General features: G+C 35.6%; 1 long non-coding RNA gene across 1 annotated transcript; it reads left to right on the forward strand.

Moving 5' to 3' along the window:
* The first annotated feature begins 11,827 nt into the window (after nucleotides 1–11,827).
* Nucleotides 11,828–13,724, forward strand: LOC108861015 (uncharacterized). Its single transcript, XR_008936539.1, has 3 exons — nucleotides 11,828–12,232; nucleotides 12,328–12,378; nucleotides 12,463–13,724. It is a non-coding gene; the product is annotated as an uncharacterized LOC108861015 (long non-coding RNA).
* Nucleotides 13,725–21,255: the final 7,531 nt, after the last annotated feature.

Below are 21,255 nucleotides of genomic sequence, written 5' to 3' on the forward strand. Positions count from 1 at the left end.
AAAATATTTTGCTCAAATCTATAAAATCGTGGTTTTTATAAATCGAGAGAATTTCCGTTTATGGAAGTTAGAGGGACAGGGTGTGAGTTGTCGTCTCATTCCTGCCTCTCCGATGATCACCGGATCCATCGATTGTACAAAGCTAGATTTTTCACGGTCAATGATTTACGCGAAGGTTCGTGAAACGGATAGACTTAAGTGAAGAGACAAGTTTTGGGATCTCGTATCGGGTGTTGATACTTGTTAAGTACCAGCAAGGCTGGGTTTAGGGAAAGACCTAGGTTTACTTTCTGACTGAGGCTTTCCGATGACAAATCGGCTTTCGTTTTGCCTGTTTGCGATTTTAACCTGACTCGTACCGTTTTAAAATCCGTGAAATGTTATCGGCTTATTATGATTTGTCTGGGTACGAGTCGGAGCTACTTCCTTTACGAAGCACTCAAACGAAATTTCGGTTTTCTTGTATAGCGCGCTATGGTATCCTGGTCGGATGCAAGAGAGCCTACCCTTAGGTGGCTTGTCTGTTTAGGACGTTAGAGTTCGTTTGTTGTGATCAGCAACAACGATATGATGCCGTTTAGAAGGCGTATGAAATTTTGGTCGAAAAATGTTTATTCGAGCATGAAGCGACGTCTCGCAATGCTGCGACTTTATTTTTCTTATGCCATAAGAAGATTTATGGGCTTTCGCTTATGATTTGATTTATACTTTCGTCAAGTGCAAATGGTAGAATCCGAGTAGTCACTTCGGATTTTGATTTTGTCGCTTGGTCCGTATGCTACTTTTTAACGAGCGTTTTTAGGTGTAAGCGATGAGAGACATGTGTCTGGATATGATAATCGTTTTGTGGACACTGGATCCGTTGTCGTAGCCGTTTAGTAGTTGGCGAATTATTTTGAGGATTTTGGACCGAAGGGTCGTGTAAATTTACTAGGGAGAAGCGTCTAACTTCACTGTGTTTCGTGAAGTGTTGGCCTTCCGGAACTTGTTTTTGAATTTTTAAGAATGACTCGTATAGCTCTAGGAGCTTTGTTACGAGTGTTTCTTTTTATGCCGCGTTTTATGGAGCGTATAGAACTTAATCGATTGATGATAAGTTTAAATCTTCCGTTAACCATATGGTTGTTAGGACTGAGTTTCGTCACGAAGAATTCATCGTATGATTTCCTATTCTGGGTTATACGACAAACTGCTTGCATAATAGTCACTTGGCGTTTTACGACAAATCGTGGATTGTTGTTTAGCCGTTAGCCTTTAAGCGGTTGGAGCGGTGGTCGCTCAGTAGTTTTGGATTGGCATGGAGGCTAGGTGCAGCCGTATAGCTAGGGAAGTTGTTGGTAACGGATCGTCGTAGAATATGTGCGGACTTGGTTGCAGGGTCATTTCCTGCTTTGCGTAGCCGAGGGTAGTAAAAGCAGGAATCAGCAACCTTATGGAGCAAAAATTATCTACGACTGATATCCGTTGTTTTATTTTACAAAAAAAAATGGGTTAACCATTCTTTCGAAGGTTTTTCTTTCTTTATGAAGCAGGACGAGTGTGCCTTAGAATGTGTGGCGATTGTTTCTCGGTTTTTCGAGAGACTAGGTCGGTTTGCATGTTCTGCCTGGAAAGTCAAGGAACAATGGAACAAGACTGGAAAATTTGCCTAAGACTTAGCTTGCTAGACTATCCACCTAGGTTCTAAGTTCCCTAAGTTCTACGGCAGTTTTCAAGACGTTTTCGTTCCTTTCCTACCAAAAATTAAAACCTTCACGGAATTTTTAGTCAGACGTACCTTAGTCCCATTGATGATTCGAGATTGCCCCTTCTTCCTTCTTCTTCTCCTCTTTTCTTCTGACTTTATCGAAAGTTTTTTATGCGTTTAGGAATGGCTACTTTCGATTCAACGTCGATGGACTTCGAAAATTCGGTTACCGAATTTCATATGAATTGGTTTCCGATGAAATCCTGACGAGAATATCGGAATGAGGAAGGGATATGAATGTCCAAGTTCGTCCTCGTTTCTTTGTATCTCTGGTTTTACCAAATTGACCAGGTGCGCTTTGTATATTGTTGAAAAGTCTATCAAACAGTATGAATAGATGTTTTCGACTTAACGTGGCAGAATCTGGTAAAATGACATTGTTTTTTATGCATCGAAGACATTTTACGAAATCGTTGAACCAAAGGGAGAAGCAGACAAAGAGGGGCGTTTGGAAAGACGGGTCAATGGACAAGGCGTCACTCGAGTGAGGCTATCAGTTCGTCAGGCTGCGAGCGAACTGGTTATGTTCCAGATACGATATTGTTTGGCTTTATGAATGATGTTTCGTAAAATATGGCCAAGCTTGATCTTACGAAAGCTGTTTCCTAAAGCGCTGTCGAGCTTTTATTTTTCGAGAGTTATTTCACAACTGCTGCCGAGTTAATTTTACGGAAGTCGTTTTGTAAAATATTTGTCGAGTTTAGTTGTACAAAATCTTTCTCGTGAAATATTTGTCAAGTTTTTTTTTTAACGAAAGGTGTTTCGTAAAAGTTATCGAATTTTAATATCGGAATCCCTAACTGCGGTGAGGTGTAATTTTGGTGACTAATCTTAATTATAAACTTTCTTGTTTCCGTGGGATTGATCCGAAGGAGTTTTGAGTAGTTTTTCGAAAGTAAGATTAGTAGACAAAAGTCGAGAGTCCGTAACGAGCGAAATCTTAGGTGTTAGGAAACGTCTTAGCAGTGAGGGATATGATCTCTCGTTTTGGCTTTGTTTAGTCTTAATTAACCGTTTTAAGTTTCGAGTGATTTTATAGAAATCACTCCATTTTTTGAAACTGGTTGAGAAGGATGGCGAGCTGGTCGGGACAGAGTCGAGACAAACCACATTCACAACGGGAGTTGCTCGGAAAAGTTGTTTGGAAGAAGTACGGTAATGGTATCGGTCTTCCGAATGAATCCCAATTCCTCGTATAGTTAAGATGATTGGTGTTTTAGAGTAACCGTAATCGTTTTATACGATGAATTGCAACCCATTTGTTAGCCGGACCTTCCGAGTTTTTCCGTAACTTTCCCGATCGTTCTGATCGACGGTTTTTAGATTCACGATTTTAAGAATTTGCACTACGTGGCTTCGAGCGAGGATGCAAAGTACGTGATTGGACTAGTGTCGGGATGGTTTCACGAGGAATATGCCGCACTCGCTGATCGACCCGCAGCCCGGTGCCCAGGACCGTGACGTCGGTCTGGCCGTCCGGTGTCAGCGAGTGACAGCAAGCTGAGACGAGTCCAACTTGTTTTCGTCGTAAAATCTCAACGGAAACACTGATTGAGACAAAACGAACGGCGTTTAGGAAAGTAGGAAAATCCTAATTTCCCAGAGGTCACGGATTTCTGAGAAACCACACATCAAGCAATCAGAACATGACAATAACGGAAAATAAAAATAAAAATCGTAAAAAGAGAGCAAGAAGGATTTTATTCCGAACCTGCGTATGAGTGTAACAACAACAGGATAACGTGCTTCGGCTACGAGAGCTGTCGGCGAGATCCTAGTTCTAATACCCGAAGGTGGCTAAACCTAATTGAGTCGCAGCTCGAAAAACAAAAACGGAAAGTTGCCTAAAATGTTCTAAGTGCTAAGTTGCTCTGGAAAAGTCATCCCTCTATGCCTCTCGCCTTGAACTCCTTATATACTCCCTCCAAGGTCGGTTTACGCTTCCCCCTTTTGCCCTTAAGCCGTCATAGTCGAGAAAATGGGAATATTCTATTTTTTCCGATCTTCATGATTATCTGCGGAAAGTTTCCATTTATCCGCGGAAACTAATGCTTATCCTCCAAACATAAACCGTCATAAGGTTTATGGGTTTTCAAGAAATTGTAAATGGGCCTCGAATCAAGTTTAGGATCCCTTTGGGCCGTATTTAGACGTTTTTATGATTTCTCCGATAAAGTTAAGTTTCCGCGGTTTTATCGTAAACCGAACGGACGACCCCATTTGATCAAGGGATCAAGAAACGGATAGTCGCGAGTTGCGGAGAACGGCTATACGGATAGTCGAGAATGCATAGTTTTACGTCGTATCATCGTTTTAGAAGACTTTGGACGTTTCGGAGAATGATCGATATACGAAGCTCGGTCGCTATAGCGACCGAGCGTAGTCTCGTGATCCGTTCGCTATAGCAACCGAGCTCTTGTTCGTGACCCGATCGCCATTGCGATCGGGTTTGTGCCGTGGACTGAGATCCGTTGTCCAGCGTCCGAAACCATTGCGAAGCTACGATGCTCTTAGGATGTTTGTTTGCGGATGTTTGGACCTTTGATAACATTGTTCCGTTGATTTAAGAAATCGTTACTTTCCTAAATCGTTGATTTCTTAAGTCGTTGATTTCCTAAGTTGTTGATTAAGAAATCGTTGTTTTAAGAAATCGTTGATTTTTTAAATAGTTGATTAAGAAATCGTTGTTTTAAAGAATCGTTGTTTTAAAGAATCGTTGTCTTAAAACAAGATTTTAAGGAATCTGCCTTGGAACTTCAAAGAGGCCGTTCTCTCAAATCGTGAGGACCCAGAAAACGATCAAGATATCAAATCGAAGCCCTCGCCGAGACGGGTCTGGTGAGCTCGGTCGCTCTGAGCTAGTTCTCTAGCTCAGTCACTATAGCGACCGAGCTTGTTCTTTAGCTCAGTCGCTATAGCGACCGAGCTTTTCCTGTAGCTCACTCCCTATAGCGACCCAGCTTTTCCGTAGCTCACTCCCTATAGCGACCGAGCTTTTCCGTAGCTCACTCCCTATAGCGACCGAGCTTCCTGTAGCTCACTCCCTATAGCTACCCAGCTTTTCCGTAACTCACTCCTTATAGCGACCCAGCTTTTCTGTAGCTCACTCCCTATAGCGAGTGAGCTTGTAGCGAATGAGCTTATAGCGAGTGAGCTTGGAGCGAGTGAGCTTGTTGCGAGTGAGCTTGTTGCGAGTGAGCTTGTAGCGAGTGAGCTTGTAGCGAGTGAGCTTGTAGCGAGTGAGCTTGTAGCGAGTGAGCTTGTAGCGAGTGAGCTTGTATTGAGCGAGTGAGCTTGTATTGAGCGAGCTCTCGGTATTGAGCGAGCTTCGTATTGAGCGAGCTTGTTCCGCGGATTGAAGTCTTTGTTTCGAGAACCCGTTGTCCGAGTATTTAAGCTTCAGTTTTACGACAAAAACATGATCTTGTCAAAAAGTTCTTCGTAGAGATTTGAATGCTTGAATACCTTTCGCAAAGACACAGTCGACAATTTTTACGAATGATTTGATACTAACTTCGTCGTCAATACGAACCATTGGAGCTTGTTTCGACGCTGCGGAAAAATCTATTCAATAATTTTATCGTAAAAATTAGTTTAAGTAATTTTTACGGGAATTATCTTTTTCGAGGAATATTTTCGAACGTTAATTTCGTTGTGACCTTTTTTGACCCCAACAATGAAGCCATATGAGAAATATTTCATCTAAGTTGATTCTTCACTATTTGCATGTGGACTTATTATTTTTTTTTTGTAACACAAATGTGAACTTATCCAAACAATTTTTTTTTTGTATAGAAGAGGCTTTTACTATATTTTATGTAATATTTCTATTTCTCTTTACGATAGAAGTTTAATGTAAATTTTAAATTTTGTATATTTACTTATTATTTTTGTTTTTCTTATATTTTATATTTACTTATTCTAATTTTTTTGCTTTTATATCAAATGATAATATTATGATATATGTTTAATATAGTATTTATATTTCTTATATTGTATGCTTGTTTTTCTTGTAATGTTTATTTACTTATAAAAATATTTGGAAATAATAAAAGTGTACAACTATACATTTTAGATAGATGTTAATGTAGTTTTTCCATTTCTTATATTGTTTATTTAATTATTATTTATTTTATTATATTGTGTATTTACTTATTCTAATTGTTTAACATTTTATATCAAATCGTAATATTCTATTTACGATAGATGTTTAATGTAATATTTTATTTCTTAATTGTATATTAATTAACTTATTTTTTATTTTTATTATATTGTATATTTACTTATTCTAATTTTCTTGCTTTATATTGTATGCTTATTTTTCTTATATTGTATATCTACTTATAAAAATATTTGGAAATAATAAAAATGTAAAACCATAAAATTTTTAAGATAGGTGTGTAATTTAGTTTTTATATTTTTATATTGTATATTTACTTATTTTTACTTTTTCTTATATTGTATATTTACTTATTCTAGTTGTTTTTCTTTTATATCAAATTTTAATCTTATGATAGATGGTTAATGTAAAATGTCTATTTCTTATATTTCATATTTAATTATTATTTATTTTACTACATATTTTCAGATATATGTTTGATGTAGTTTTTCTATTTCTTATTGATATACCATTGATTTTACCTGTTTTTAACCATGGTATACTAGTGTTTTATTATATATTTAATCTTTAATCTAGCATGTTATGTATGTTTTCAGGTTAAGGAGCATTTTGTGATAAAGTGATGTTTTTGGAGCATTTTGGAGTACAAGAGATGATACACCCGAGTTGACCATTCAAGACCAAGTCGGAAGTCAACATTGCGATAAGAATTGATCGATACTCATCCAGAGTTGTCGATCGATGTAGCTGAGAAGATCCGCGTACTAGAAGATTATAATCGATCGATACACATCAGTGTTGTCGATCGATATCGAGGACGAAATGGTTTAGCCGACGACTTCACCAAGACTTCACCAAATTACGAGATTGCCCCTGACGAGTTTTTAACCTAATGAAAATGCTTAAATATTCCTGCTAAGTGTTTTTGACGGAAAGCTTTGAAGACCTTCGAGAGAAGCAAGTCTAAGTTACCACAAAGCAGATAGTATGAGAGAGAGACTAGAGTTTTACTTGTTTTGAGATATTGGAGAGATCTGTTATCTCCTTTTGTATTTCTACTCTATTCTATCTATGCAATTCTTTCATATATCTATTGTCATGAATTGCTTAGATATGTCTGAGTAGTCTACTTGTTAGATCTAGGGTTTAAATAGGTTTGTGAGATTAGCCCCAAACTATAATTGCTAAGTTGTGATATTCATAAAATAGATTGCACCCTAAGCTTGTTCTAGAGTAGCTAACTAGAATATAGATCACTAGGATCTCTGATAATCTTGAATTATCTATTTGAACTAGTATCTTCTGGAGAAGAGCTAACCGTCCTCCTTGAGATCTAGTGTTCATTATCAGCTCGCGCCTAGGCATATCTAGAAGCCGTCTATCGATATCCCGACAGGTGAATCGATCGCCGAGCGAAAGGTGTATCGATCGATATCTCTAAAGGATATCGATCGACTCTTTTTCTGTGTCAACATACGACAGTTGAGGCCAGAGATCTAGATTATTTAACTAGTGAGACATCACTAAGAGTTAAGCAACTGAGTTCTATAATATCATGCAAACAACTTGTTAGGCATTTATAGACATTATAATCTCCATTCCTGAATAAAAGCCCTAAATCTAGCACTCTTCATTTCATTTAAACAACCCATCATATTGTTAGTTAGAGCAACTACCTTGCTCATTTTAGGAATTGCTATTTATATTTCCATCTTTAAAACCAACTTCACCTAGGATTGATTAGTAGATTATATTTAAGTGGTTCCCCAGCTCCTCGTGATTCGATCCCTAAGTACTACAGCTGTACCTCTTATTTGAGAGAGTACGCTCTACTGGGTGATTTGAGTACTATCACTTATATTAAAAATTTACTTATTTTTTATTTTTTATCTTGTATATGTACTTATTCTAATTTTATTTCTTTTATATCAAATTTTAATACTACGATAGATGTTTATGTAATATTTATATTTCTTATATTTTATATATAATTATTATTCATTTTCTTTATATTTCATATTTACTTATTTTGTTAATAATGTCAGGTGGCATATTTTGGGAATATTACATTTAGTTCTTTTTGGAAATAATAAAAATGTTAAAAATGTAATACTACCATTTCTTATATTGTATATATTTTTATTCTAATCTTCGAATTTATTTATTCAACTTTTAAATATAAAATAGTAATAATACATTATAGACATTTTAATGTAATATTTCTTATATTCTATATATTTTTTAAATAATAATAGTTAAATGTGACATTTTTTAGAGATTTTTTTAACGCTAGGGTGGACGCTCTATGGAGCCTCAAAAGGTTCTTATATTTTATATTTAATTATTATTCATTTTCTTTATATTTCATATTTACTAATTTTTTTTAATAATGTCAGCTGACATATTTTGGGAAATATTACATTTAGTTTTTTTGGAAATAATAAAAATGTAAACTAAATGTAAAAAATGTAATACTACATTTCTTATGTTGTATATATTTTTATTCTAATTTTAGAATTTATTTATTCAAATTTTAAATATAAAATGGTAAAAATACATTATAGACATTTTAATGTAATATTTTTTATATTATATTCTTTAAAAAAAATATTAGTGCCACGTGGCATCTTTTGGGAGATTTTTTCGATGATGTAGACGCTCCCTAAAGCCTCAAAAGCCTACTTTTATTAGTATAGATTAGGTCAACTAGGGCCGGGTACTCTAGGGACCATTTTCTTTTTCATCAAAACGAGGGTCGGGTACTCTAGAGACCACTTTCTTTTTCATCAAAACGGCTGATCTATTACTCAGGTGGTCTGGAAAATCAAACCGAAATAAAATAATCAATGTAGTACAAGCACCTATGGAAATATCTTGCTATCTTAGCTAATGAATCAGAAGATACATTGACAGCACGTGGATAAAAAACTACAGAGAAGTTCGAGAATCTGCTCTTTAGCTTCGCCGGCTCTTTTAGCTCCGTTGAAAAATTAGGCCATTTTTCAGGGTCTTGAACCATCGATATTAATTCCTTGCAATCTGTGCCAAAAGCCTGACACGTAGAATGTTTAAGCATGCAATATATCGCCCACAATAATGCTTCTAGTTCTGAATGAAGTGGAGAAACCCGTCGTAGCTGATTTCTCGCTCTTAACAACTGAGTTACTGCCTCCGAGTTTGTCCATGTCCAACCACAATCACTAAAGAGTGTGTCATGTTTCCTGATCCCTTGATCATACATATTTCATCCCGTCTAGTTGGCTCTTGGTGTATATTTCTCAATATTTCCTCCTTGTGATTAGCATCAAACCAAGCATTGCACTCTGATTCAGCATGGCGAACAGTTTCCATGGGTCCCTGTCAATTCCTCTAATTAGTTTATCATTCCTAGCTTTCCAAATGAACTATATGATCCAAGGATATAGTCTATCAAGCTGAGGATCTTCAATATCATTTTTTCCTCCAGAATAGGTAGTATATGTTTGAGAAGTGACTAGCACCCGGGAACAGTGAGGCAGAGTCGGAGTTGCTGCATATGCCCAAGTCTGAATAGTTGGAGGACACTCAAATATGGCATGGTTAATAGTTTCATTTTCTTCGCCACATCTGAGACAATGATTATCACATCGCATATGATGATGATTCAAAGAGCTTGTCATTGCTAGCTGACCCGAAAGCATTTCCCATATATGATGTTTAATTATGTTGGGCTTGTATCTTCCAAAAAAAGGCCTTGAACAATGTAAGGTTAGGCTCCTGTGTTTCTACCATTTCCTTATTAAGGATGTTCCTCTCAACCCAGTATCCTGACTTGACAGTATATTTGCCACAAGTAGTATAACTCCAACAGTATTCGTCCCGTTTAAATTCCTAATTTATGGCCAAGGATTGAATCATGGGGATATCCTCAGGGACTACAAATTGATCTAGCATTTCTTGTTTCCAACTTTTCGGGTTCCCTGTCAGCAAGTTATTTACTGTCATCATGGGATGGAACACCGGGGCAATGGGCCTCGCTGGTCTTAACGGGGTTGTAGGCAGTCAAAGGTTTTCCCATACTCTGATTTCATTCCCTGAATGAACTTTTTTTCTAATTCCCAGTAAGATTAATGGTTTTGCTGCCATAATGCTTGTCCAACCATATGATGGACATGAACACTTGTTTAGTCTCAAGGCGAGCTACACCTCAGTACTCGTGCTACTAAGGAATCTGGGAATTGGACCAATCGCCACAATTGTTTCCCTAGTAATGCCAGGTTGAACTCATGAATCATCCTGAACCCTAGTCCACCATCCTCCTTAGGTAAATAATTCTTATTCCACGTCTTCCAGTGAATATTTCTCTTAGGTGGGTTTGAGCTCCACCAAAACTGTGCTACGGCACTAGCTAAATTCTCGCACGTCTCCAGCGGTAGAAGTAAAGTCGACATGACATATGTGGGTAAGACCAGAAGGATACATTTAATCAATACTTCTTTGCCTCCTTTGGTAAGCCATCGCCATGTCCATCCTGTGTTTTTTTTCTAGAGACCATTACTATGTTTTTTTCCATCATTTTAATTTATTCGATTGTAATTAATTATTAGAAACATCATTAAAACTTGATAAAATTATAATTTACTTATTATTAATTTACATAAATTTTCAATCAATTTAAAAAAAAATATCTATAATTCTGATAAATTTATTTTTTATTTTTTATTTAAGAAATCTTTTAAACCAAAATTGTGATGATATGGTATAGTTTTCTTTATCAAAGATAATATGACATAGTTACTATGTTATTTAGTGAGAATTAAATATAACATTTATGTCATCATAATTGGAATAGTTTAGTTTCAATGTAAATTTAAGAATAGGTTAAAAAGTACTCCCTCCGTTTTTAAATAAGTATTACTTTGACATTTTTTACACAAATTAAAAAATGACGGAAATATATATAAATTGTTATTTTTCATATTTCTAGTCAATAATATTTGAGATAAATAAGTTATAATTTGCATTGGAATTATAAAGTTATATTTTTTGTGTAACAAGAAAAAAAACTAGAATACCACTTATTATGAAACGAAGGAACTATAAAATATCATATTTACTATATATTATTTAAAAATAAAATGATAGTTAAAAATTCATTTAGACTTTTTTGAAAAGCTTAAATACTGTTACGTATGGTTAGAAGAGATGGACGAAAAGTTCAGGAACTAAAATCAGAAAATAGTTGATTAGTATCTGAACTAAGATCATATCATTTTTTTGACTAAACGATCATATTGTTTTATCATACATCAATACTATTAAACCTGGATCATGACCAGTTGATATATGTTCAGTCCAACTCAATTATAACTGCATTTAAATTGTTATCTAAATATATTATGTAATCACATCCATAACCACCTTCTAAACATAACCAACATGGTATACGTGACTCTTTTTTTATAAGAACAGACTTTGTAAACCCCTTTACTTCCTATGATATTGGGATCCACTACTTTCATCTAAAAGCAGATGATATTCACGTACATATCATATATTCTTGGCATAAGAAAAAATATGATATATATATGACTATCAGTTATTCGACAAAAAAATTTATTGTGCACTCCAACTCATCACCTATAGACCAAAGGAAAGGACAAAACCATTAAATTAAAGTGATAAACTTTTCGACTACAATATAATTAACATCGACATCTATCTTTATATATAAAGTTGAAGTTTCTGTCTTTTTAAGCTATCCACGTCTCTTTGTTGTGCAGGGAGTTTTTCGACACCTGTTGAATCGGTAGTGGAGCATTCTTTGTCACACGTTATGTCTCTCTCTCGCGCGTCTGTGGTTGATGTTGTGTTCCCACGCGTTTGTTTTTGTCCAATGCACCAAAACTGTCAATTCGGGCTTATATTTAGATTCAATTTAAGCCCACTATATCATAAAAGTTTATCATTTTTTGGCCCATTGTTTTTCTAAGGTTCTCCGTCTTCTTCCTCTTGCGGAAAAGAGCTCGCCGAACAGCAGCTAACCACCCCTTTTACTTCCCGTAATGTCTCTTAGCTTCTTTAATCCGTCATTTACTTTGAATGTTTCCTAGACTAATCCACTCCTCCTTCATTAAGATTACGATCTACCTCTTCGTTTCCTCTGAAACTTCTGAATCTCCACCTATGTATATCGCCCCTTCTACCATGCGAACTCACACCATATTCGAAAACAAGCAACTTTCAAGCAACTTCACAGCTTCACAGCTCCCAGTTGAAGGCTGCCGCTGTAGACATGTGGTTCAAACGAGACTCCTGGGTTTTTGTGAGGCTCGGAATGTCAAAAAAGGAGATCAATTGATGGGCATCAGCTGCTTGATTCCAAGGTATATTCATTTGTTCCTTCTTTAAATATTTTGTTGGTCTGACTATATCGATGTTTTGAGCAATATCTTCTCTGATTCAAGCGCTTTCTTCTCAGGTTAACCCCCAAAGCTGGAAGCATTTTAGGTGATCAGTTTGTTTGTGAAAGGTATATTAAAATTGACTCTCTTCTACACTTTTATCTAAACAGTTTTCTAAACAGATTTTTAAAAACCCAATGATTATGCTCCAGTTCCAACCAAAGGCATAAGCGGCAAGGAACCTGTAATATGGATGGTTTTTTGAGAGGTGATGCCCGAACGAAGCATTGTAGGTTGGATTCCTAAGCATGGGAAGTGAAATATGAAGTGTCTTAGAGGATCCACATTTATTTCAAGTCGAATAGAGCTAGAATTTTTAAACTCGAAAATCTCAAACCCTAATAGATTTTAACTGAATTCGAATGGATACCCAAGTACCCACCACTACCTTAGTCAATGTAAAACGATCAAATATTACAAATACATTATTTAGTATAAATAAATAAAAACTAAAACTGAAAATTAATACCCGTGCGGTCGCACGGATCAAGATCTAGTCTATATTATTAAAAGAGAAGTACCATTTAAAATTAATCCTTAATTTTCACACTAATTTACACTATTGTGCCATTGAAAATTAAATAATACTACATATTTTAATGTTTTGTTTTTTCCACTTAGACTAATGTGTTTTCCTAAATTAAATTTGTATTAAATACACTTCATTCACTTCTCCACTAAATCAATGTCCAAAGTATTTATTTTTATCAGCTTCAGAAAAAATACATTTTATTGGACAAAGAATTCATGGAAATTATAATATCAACTCTTCATATAACAAATCTAAACAAAAAAGTAGGGGTGCTTCCAAAACCAAACTACAAATTCAAGTCAACCCCAAAACCAACCTTCTTTTTTTGTCATTACTATTCACCATTGAAAGTTCCTATTCATCCCTATGTTTTTGAAATATTTACAGAATTGCCATTATTAATTAATTTTGTAATTATTTCGAAAATTCTAAAAAACCTACAACACCCTAAAAATATCTTCTTATTTACAACCATGCCATTATCATCAATTCTTCGACCACCATTAACAACCATTTTTTAGCTCTTTTCACCTCTAGAATTCAATTCTCAACCATTTTTTGTGTTTCTAAACAAACAAATCTTCATTTCCTCTAATTTTCTCTCCATTTTCATCTAAAAAAACTCCTATAACTTTCATTTTTATAGGCACAATTTCAAAATTTCTAGTGTGTTCTCTTGTTCGTCTTCAAAGTTCCCTCTTTTTGCTCATATTTGGAGTTTGGACAGTGGAAAAAGGTGGAAACGAGTTTCACACCGCAAAAAGGTAACTATTCACATGGTTTTCGTCATTTTTCAGATCTGTGTCGCGAAAGTAGATTGTTTTATATGTCTACGGGTAGTTGTAGACTTACGTTGCGGTCTACAGGTCAACGCACAAGTTAATTTTGCAATTGACCAAAATAAAGTTTTGTTGAAAAGAAGACTTTCCTGGAAATCTACGACTTTTCCTTTGATAACAAAAAAATAGTGCGTAAACTTACCAAGAGGTCTACGTAAAGAGGTTAGTTTTTGCATTTGACCGAACTTTTGATTTTTCAAAGTAGACTTCTCAAATAGTCTACAAAGTGTAGACTGCTAGGGAAGTCTACACAAGGTCAGTTTTGTATTTGACCCAAATTTTGACTCTATTGAATAAGTTAATTTTGTATCTGACTAAGAAGTTAAAAAGTTGACCAGGATGGAAAAAAGTGTAGATTTCTTATTCAGTCTACTGAACTCGGGAAAAAAGTAGACTGCATATGAAGTCTACTATTTTATTTTGGTCAAATGCAAAACTGACCCCTCGGATTATTGCGTATAGTTCATATAATGCCTACACGTTTGTAGACGTTCGTGTCAGTCAATATGTAGAAAGCCAACTTGGTAAATTGCAAAAACTAACATGTTCCAAAAAAAAAACTGTAGACTGTATATGACGTCTACTTTTCAAAGTCAAATCTGGGTGGGTTCTGATCAATTGCAAAAACTAATCTTTTCAAAATGTAAACTGAAAACAAAGTCGGCATGTATAAAATTGAAATGTTTTTTTAAATATAGATAGTAACCCATGAATTTTGCAATTGCAAAAACTAACCCAACTATAGACCTATATGACAGTCTACTGTCGTAAACTGATAAGAAAGTCTACATTTTTGTTGACAGAAAAGAAAGTCTACACTAGAAAATCTATAAAAAGTGAATTTGTGTAGTATTCATAATGTATTTTCAAGATTTTTTTGTTTGAAAATGTTTATTAGTTAGTAATAATGGTCGTTATTTTAAAAGATAATCTTTTATAATTATGAAACTATCAATTTTTTGGTTTGAGCATGTAGTTAGCTAACATGTGTAGACGTCTTTGGAAATCAAGTTTATAATTTTATCAAACATGAAATTATGAGGGGAAACAAAGATTATAGTTGCTCCCAGTGCAAGAAACCGGGCCACACCCGTCTTAATTGTCCATGATAAAAGGTTTAGTGTTATGATTTGTCTTATGTCGTATGTGTTGAATTTATGACTTGTATTGTTGCTTTGGATGTTGTCTTATGTGTTGAACTTATGTTGGATTTGTGGGTCTTTAGTCAGTGTTGAACTTATGAATTGTATTATTGCTTTGGATGATGTCTTATGTGATGAATGTTGAGTTTGTAGGTCTTTTGACAGGTTTATTACATATCTGCTTTCGGCCGAGCATACTTTTTTTTAATCTTCTTTTAACGTAGACTTCTTGGTTAGTCTACTGTATTTTCGTTGAATTTGTGATAACATTTTGAAAACAAGAGTAATACTGATAATATCCAATACAAAAGAAGCTGCATAATAGCAGTAGACTTAAGTATTAGTCTTCTTTTACAGAAGATTTTCACAGAAGTCTGCTACATACAAATTACATAGTCTGTTACAGCTACAAGTCTGGTACAAAAGCCTACTACATGAGTTTTAATTTTTTGGTTGATTAGAGTATCTTGTGTAAAAATTGACACCTAACAAAAATTAATAATATCATACAAGTGAAACACAACTAAAAGATGAATACAATATTTATAAAGTATGCATCAAAGAATTACTTACAAATGAATTTATTATGAGAAATTATTACAAATCATTTTATTAAAATATGTTTTTAGTGTGTTTGATTTTTCATAATCTTGATGCCTCAAATAAAGTCTTGGAAAAGAGTATCTGCAAAGTAAGATAAAGTTATGAGAAAAACATAAGAAAAAAATATAAATTATATTTTAGTAGACTTTTTGTTAAGTCTACTTAAAGTTTATGGGTTAGCAGACTTTAGTTGAAGTCTACACTAGCGGAAAATTATCAGATCTATTAGTGTACATTTAGAAAATTTGAAATACTTTTTTGTTCTGTAAAATATTTAAAAGTAGTTTTTTTCAACTTTGTAGTAAAGAAGAAAAACATAAAGTATGAATCTATAAATTATGTTCAATAAAAACACAAAATATACCTATAATGAATAAATGTAAATCTTACATTTTTGGAAGATGATTTGAAAACATTGGAGGAGAATATCTGCAAAGTAAGATAAAATAAAATCATAATTGAGTAAACTTCTAATGAAATCTCCTTAAATCTGAAAAATATATACATTAAAAATAGAAATAAGTTTAAATCTAAAAACTTTAGAAAATATATTTTATAAGACAAAATAGTAATAAATCAAAGACATATAGTTTAAATATGTAATTTTAAACTATATGTCTTTTAACCGGGGCTTCTAGCTCAGTTGGTAAAGGGTTCACAGCTGTGAATTCTGTCACCTGGGTTCGAATCCCGGCCACTGGGAATTAACATTTCGGCATCGCCAAGGACAGAGGACCGACATGTGGCAACACATGACTAGTCTGGACCACTTCTGTGGGGCCAGGATACATCTGTATAATTAAAAAAAATATGTAATTTTATTTAAGTATAAATATAAAAACACATATTTAAAATCTATAGATGTAAATCTTACATTTTTGGGAGGAGGAGATAACAACCATGGAGAACAATATCTGCAAAAATTAGATAAAATTATTTAAAGAACATAGGAAAAATTAAAATCATATTTTTGTAGACTTCCAATGAAGTCTACTTAAAATTTTGTGGTTTAGTAGACTTCATATAAAGTCTACTAGCCTTAGCTTATAAGCAAACTTCATTAGAAGTCTACACTATCCGATAATTTTCAGATCAAGAAAAATGTGTACATTTTAAGGGGAAATTGCTAAAACCAACCCAAATATTGATTGCAACCCTAAAAGTAGACCCCATATTCAATCAATTGCAAACCCAACCTAAAGAGATGTTAAAACTACTATTTAACCCTTGTCAAAATCAACTTAGAACTTGGCAACGACGCCAATTTGATGAAAGACTTTTCAAGGGTCCAATCAAATGATGTAGTATAAAAGATGTCAATCCAATTCTAAGTGATTCTAATGCAAAGGGAATGCAAGCCTATGCTTAATCTAAGTGCAACCATTAAGAGAGATGATTATGAACTAAGACTACACTAAAAATGCAATAAAAGATTGAACTTTCTTTCTCAATGAGGCAAAGGGATTCTTGGGACAAGGGAATTGACTTTGGGTGACTAAGCTTCAATCTAAGATGGCAGCAACAATCAATCTAGCAACCTTAGGCCTAGACACAATCTTAAACAAACTCTATCTCTAGAAGAAATGTTCATTCACAAAGATAACTCAAGCATCTAATTTCTTAGGCTGAATATTATCTAAGCAATAATTAAGAACTAGTCTACTAGCCATCTTAACACCTTTAACAACAAATTTATTTGGTAAAGAATGTTAAAAGCTTAGGAGAGTTGATTCAGGCATTTCATCAAACACTTTTCGGGCATGAAATGCCTAAAGCTCAACTTTAGAGTGGCCAACTCTAAAATAGCATTAAAGGCACTCTACTAGCAAGGAACAAGATAGATCTACACTGGAACACCGTAGATCTACACCTAATCACCCTTAGTCTCCCAAGCCCATGAATCCTAGATAGATCTACTCACTAATAGCCATGGAAAACCGCAAAATCAATGATGATTCAAGGCTAAACATCATTAGAGAAGAAGATAATCTAATAAACACAAAAGAAATGAGATGAAAAGGATCAAAGATCCAAGCTTTCTTCAAGATTTACTATATTTTTGAGAGAAAAGAAGTTAAGTCCCAACTTTGGGATCCAAGAGTATTTATACAAGGCTTAGAAAACCTAAAAACATCATTAAAATTTACTAAAAGGTCCCTGGGGTCAATTAGGCTTCAACCAATAGGAATAGAGGCTGAAATTCGGTCTGGGGTCGAGCCACAAATCCAACCCGGTCCACTCTACCCGGTATGTTCTCTCGCCCATCTCTGTCCAACTCCCGACCGGGTACCTCACCCCGGTCCACTCTCCCCGGTCCAAATGTCCTTCTTCCGACCGGGTACCTCTCCCCAGCCTAGTCATCCCGGCCAGATCTCATCCAGCTGCTCTTTTCCCGACCGGGTTGCTCATCCCGGATCACTCTCCCCGGCCAGCTTGATGTGCTTCTAGTAAACTGATCATAACTCTTCCAATATAGCTCCAAATGACTTGAAACCACTTCCGTTGGAAATCTAACTCAATTTTCTGTGTCTCCACAAAATCTTAGAAACAGAAGACATCTCTAAGGCCTCCGTCCATTCTCATCTTTATCTCGACCAGATCAAAGATTGACTTCTCTTTTCATGGCCAAACTTGATTCTTCACCTTCTTTTTGGGCCATAAGACTCCCAAAAACCTCAAATCACACCAAAGCATTCTCCAACACCTGATAAGGACAAATGAATGCAAAATGGATCCTAATGATGCCTAATCCCTAGATTATATGATCAAAATGCATAAGATATGAATGCTAAAAACATGTAAATATGCAAGACATCAACTCCCCCAAACTAGACCTTTACTTGTCCTCAAGTAAACTTTTCAAAACTCAAGGGGGAATGATGCAAAGATGGGAACAAAGTCAAAAGAAACACTCATAGCACTCAACTTGACATCCTAAAGAAACATAGCAAGTAGCATGAGCAAACCCTCTTATTATACTCTACCTTCACAAGGCCTATCAATTACTCTTATGCCTCTACACAAGATGCAATGCCTATCAACCAACATGCTCTCTTAACCAGCCCTCACATTGATTCACACACACACACACTCAAGGTGAATTCTCACAAATGGGCACATGATCTCAATCATTTGGCTAGGTGATCAAATGGTCTAATATGGATGAAAATGAGGGTTCAATGCATCATTTCAAAGTGGCAATCACTCAAAATTCAAGGAGCTTGATCATTTTGAAAAATTTATCTAAGACTAGGAGCAATTCATGCATACATGGATCTATCCTCATCATTCCACCCAATTCCTAGGTGATTACAAGATCTACTCCCCTTTTATTCATCCCATAACCCAAAATGAAAACATTCTCACATCACTCACCCAATGAACAACTTTCATTCTTTCAGATTCAACCACTAAAGACCTCTTATTCACAATTTCACTTCTAAGCTCTAGTACTTTTTGTTTTTCCTTCCCCACTATTTTATTGAATCTTTCTTTTTCTTTTTTCTTTTTTTTTCCTTTTTTTCTTTTCCTTTTTTTATATATATGAAGGGGGAAGGTCAAAAACATCAACCAAGAGCATCTTAATATTTCTATTCTAGGTCCCTAGGGTGTTTCTTTCTCAATACATTCTTTGTTCATCAATCTCAACATTGTCACATTCCAAACCCAAGATATAAACCATTAAGTAACAAAGACCCCACTCACCATCCTAGAAGCTAGCTCAAATGATGACCCTATGCTAGCAAGAGATGAGAACAAATCCATGTCGCCCCCAATACTTTCAAGATTTTGCACATGACAAACTATCAGAAAAGGCCTCACTCATGCAAATCAATGTAGGCTTCAAAGAATGGATATGGTTCATGGGTATGGAAGTGCCATTTGGGTTAACAAAGTGTGGTAGAATGGGAAAAGATAACCCAAATGTGTATGAGATCCATGATCAAGTATGCAAATGCCCATATGCAAGAGAAATTAAGTTCATTCAAGTCAAAGTCCAGGATGGAGCTGGTTTCAAGAACAATGCCAATATCAAGCAAGCAAGCAAGTTTCAAGAAGAGTTTTCAAGGCTCAAAGCATGCAAGCCTTTCAAAAGATGCTTAAGCTACTTGATATGTTTAACTAGGGTGCCAAATTCAGTGCAAACAAGTGGTCTTTTCAAGGCAATGCTCCATATGCAAGTGAATGCAACCTATATGCTCTAGACTCAATCTTAAGGATGCAAGTGATGCAATCTACGTGATTCAAAAATTTAAATTTTTTTTTTTGATTTTCTATGCAAATATGAATGTCAATGCAATGCATGAGACTCAAAATCACAAAACAAACATGATCAAATATCCGGTACCTCCCCCACACTTAAATCACACAGTCTCTGTGTGAGTAAGAGAGAAGGAGATACCCCAACAAGACAAAAGCAAATGTATATACAAGAGGGGTTGGAGTGATACCACATAAGGAGATTTGGTCGTGGTGCTTGGTGTTTGGAGCTAGGAGCTGCCTTGGTTCATAGCAACTAGAGGAGGCTTCTACATGGCAATCATAAGGCTTAGGTGGCTCACCACCTGTCTTCTCTCCTCTAGTGCTTGGCTCAACCTGAAAACCTTGACCACTTTTATTAAAAATTTTAAAGGAAAATTGAAATTGCAAAGCTATGTACAAGGATAACCATGGGATTTCCTCCCAAGTGAGCTTGTTTTGAGTCACTAGCTTGACTACCTTTTCTCTTGGACTAGTGAGAAGGAGGATCCTTCCCACCTTCAAGAGTGATGGTGAGGACCTGAGAGAAAAGCTCTTGAAGCTTGATTGGGTCATCTTGGAGCTGAGGAGTGATGATGGCTCTAGCACTTGAGAATGGTGTGGGTTTTCCCTTGTGCTTGATCTTGTACTCAAGGACACCATCTTTGAGCTTCTTAGGATGGAGAGTAAGAGTGTGTGGTAGCAAATCAAGAGGTGGAGGATGAGGTTCTTTCACCATCTTCTTCTTGCCATGAGTGGCCTTTGAGACTCCACTCATCCCCTCTCTTTTAGCACTTTCCAAGTGCTCAACACACAACTCCTTAGAAGACTCTCCATCAAGACCCTCTTTTTTACAAACAATCACTTCATCTTGTAGCTTTTCATCAGCTTGTTCACCACAAGTGATTGTCCCACAATAGTTAACATCCAAGGGAGATTGGATAGGATAGGAGACAACTTTGTTGACATGCATGAGGGTGACCTTCTTGTTGGGAAAATCAATGCAAGCTCCAACTGTTGTGAGGAAATGAGTGCCAAGGATCAAAGGAACTCTCTTTGCTGTTGCCATGTTCAGAACAGTGAGGTCAATAGGTATGGTGCATGATCCAATCTTCAAGGGGAAGTCCTTGATGATACCAATTGGGGTTGTAGAAGAAGAATCCCCAAAGGTCAGAGAAGAAGTGTCTGGTTCCATGCTTTCAATCCCAAGACTCTTCACCATAGCCATGGAAATCACATTCACACTTGCACCACTATCAACAAGAGCATCATCCATGGTTATCTTACCAAGGGAGCAAGACAATGTGAACTTCCCTTGAGACTCAAGCTTAGGGAGGGACTTTGGAGGGATTGGTGGATCAATCTTCAGAATGGAGATGTCCAAAAGCTCAGCCACTTCAGCTTGGTGTTCCAGAATGTTCTTGATGAGTATCATCTGGACATGAGCTTTACGCATACCCGAGATCTCTAGAAGCTTGACTCCAATATCACTAAGATCTTTCCTGAACTTTGAAATCACCTTCTTTTAAGCTTTGGTGAGAACTCTTTGTGGAAAAGGGGGCTTATCATAGGGTGATAGCTCAACCTCAG

Source organism: Raphanus sativus, chromosome 7, assembly GCF_000801105.2.
Source record: "Raphanus sativus cultivar WK10039 chromosome 7, ASM80110v3, whole genome shotgun sequence".
Lineage (NCBI taxonomy): Eukaryota > Viridiplantae > Streptophyta > Magnoliopsida > Brassicales > Brassicaceae > Raphanus > Raphanus sativus.